Raw genomic sequence first — 2,500 nt, forward strand, 5'->3', positions numbered from 1 at the left:
ATGCCGTTAGGTGGAGCTTGCCTCACATAAAGGGTGTGTGTGTGTGTGTGTGTGTGTGTGTGTGTGTGTGTGTGTGTGTGTGTGTGTGTGTGTGTGTGTGTGTGTGTGTGTGTGTGTGTGTGTGTGTGTGTGTGTGTGTGTGTGTGTGTGTGTGTGTGTGTGTGTGTGTGTGTGTGTGTGTGTGTGTGTGTGTGTGTGTGTGTGTGTGTGTGTGTGTGTGAACTGTTATCTTCTGTTGGCAGGAACGGTGTAAGATTTACTTGGAGCTAGTATGAGAATCTAAGAACTAAGGGGAATCTGAGATTGTACATCTCCTGTCCTCAAAAGCACTGTTTCCTCTCTTGTCCTCTCCTGTCCTCCAGACCCTCATTGGGTGTTTTAATTCCACATCTTTTGCTGCTGATTTTACATCAATTACTCTTCATTTTACTTCTACCGTATGAAGAGTCCTCTCAGTGTGTTCATATTGCATATCTATTCTTTACATCTATTCTTATTGCACATCTATTCTTTGCCATTTATTTTACATCTATTGTAGTTTATTTTGGAGTTATGAGGAGTGCTCTCAGGGATGCAGAGCACAGTCAGCTGTTCTCATCTCCCCTTAATCCCCAGCGCTCTTTTCTCTTTCTGACCCCCCACCCTCGCGCGCTCTCTCTCTCTCTCTCTCTCTCTCTCTCTCTCTCTCTCTCTCTCTCTCTCTCTCTCTCTCTCTCTCTCTCTCTTTCTGTCTCTTTCTCTCCCTCTCTCCCCATCTCCCCTGTGTGTGTGCGTGTGTGTGTGTGTGCGTGTGTGTGTGTGTGTGTGTGTGTGTGTGTGTGTGTGTGTGTGTGTGTGTGTGTGTGTGTGTGTGTGTGTGTGTGTGTGTGTGTGTGTGTGTGTGTGTGTGTGTGTGTGTGTGTGTGAGGGGCTTTGATGATGGTGTTGTATTACCAGAACAGGCCTGCAGAGGTAGAGAGAGACAGACATAGACAATACAGACGGAGAGAGAAACACAAAGATGGAAGAGAGAGAGAGAGAGAGAGAGAGAGAGAGAGAGAGAGAGAGAGAGAGAGAGAGAGAAGGAGACAAACAGAGAGATGAGGGATGGAGAGAGATAGAGAGAAAGAGAGGGAGAGAGAGAGAGAGGCATACAGACAGACAGATCGAGATGGAAAAGGAGAAATGGTGCGCAGAGGGAAAAAGATAGAGAGAGAGAGAGAGCAAGAGACAGAAAGAGAGAGAGGGAGAGAGAGAGGAAGAAAAAAAGAGAGAGAGAGAGCGAGAAAGAGAGAGAGAGAGGGAGAGAGAGAGAGGAAGAAAGAGAGAGAGAGAGAGGGAGAGAGAGAGAGAGAGAGAGAGAGGGAGAGAGAGAGAGGAAGAAAGAGAGAGAGAGAGAGGTCTGTAAATGGGAGTTTATAAAAAGCTGCTTCTCTTTTGTTTTCCGTCCGTTGTCACGACAGCTGATCATCAGTCTGGCCAGGAGAGATGAGGGGGGGGGGCTGTGATGGGTGATGGGGCTATTGTGTACAGTATGTGTGTGTGTGGGGGGGTGTAGTTGTATCTGTGGAGGCCAGTAAACTGTGGAGGGGTGACCGATTTGGGAGATTTGGGACTGTGGAGGCAGAAGGGTTTGGAGAGAGAGGAGTGTGGAGAGAGAGAGAGATGTGGAGAGAGAGGTGAGTGTGGAGAGAGGAGTGTGGAGAGAGAGGAGTGGAGAGAGAGAGGAGTGGAGAGAGAGAGGTGTGGAGAGAGAGAGGAGTGTGGAGAGAGAGAGAGGTGTGGAGAGAGAGGAGTGTGGAGAGAGGAGTGTGGAGAGAGAGGAGTGTGGAGAGAGAGGAGTGTAGAGAGAGGAGTGGAGAGAGAGAGGAGTGTGGAGAGAGAGGAGTGTGGAGAGAGAGGAGTGTGGAGAGAGAGAGGTGTGGAGAGAGAGGAGTGTGGAGAGAGAGAGGAGTGTGGAGAGAGAGGAGTGTGGAGAGAGAGGAGTGTGGAGAGAGCTGGACGATATAGGAGATTGTTTGAGAGGTGGACGACTAGGGGGATGGGGTGTGTAGGGGTGTGGAGAGAGAGGATGTGGAGAGAGCGGGGTGGGGGGGTGTTACAGTATGTCCAGTTCAGGCCAGTTTGATTGTGTTGTGTAGGAGAGAAAGGAGGGGGATGCTTGTGCCAGTTTGATCGTGCTGAGAGCATTGTGTTCTGCCTGTGTTATGTTGTGTTCTACTGTTCGGGTCTTGCCTGGGGATCGAGGAGCTTAAATATGGGGGATGGAATATGACAGACAGAGTGAGGGATGATGGGATATCTGTGATGCATGCTGGGATGTCTGTGATGGATGCTGATCTGGTGACTACAGGGATCAACTCAAACCCTCTGGGAATGTCAAACGAGGAAATACAGGAATGGCAGACGAGTGTGTGTGTGGGCGAGTGCATGATTGATTGATATGTGAAGAGTTCTGCACAGACATGGAGAGAAGCTTCTGCTATAAGCGACAGCATGTTCATGTGGTGCAACGTGACGG

The 2,500-nt window shown here is 49.4% G+C and overlaps 1 protein-coding gene across 8 annotated transcripts in view; it reads left to right on the forward strand.

The window, feature by feature from the left end:
* mybpc1 (myosin binding protein C1) overlaps positions 1-2,500 on the forward strand; it is a 95,996-nt gene that overhangs the window by 1,120 nt on the left and 92,376 nt on the right. The window lies entirely within an intron of this gene.

This window comes from Engraulis encrasicolus, chromosome 15 (genome assembly GCF_034702125.1).
Source record: "Engraulis encrasicolus isolate BLACKSEA-1 chromosome 15, IST_EnEncr_1.0, whole genome shotgun sequence".
Lineage (NCBI taxonomy): Eukaryota > Metazoa > Chordata > Actinopteri > Clupeiformes > Engraulidae > Engraulis > Engraulis encrasicolus.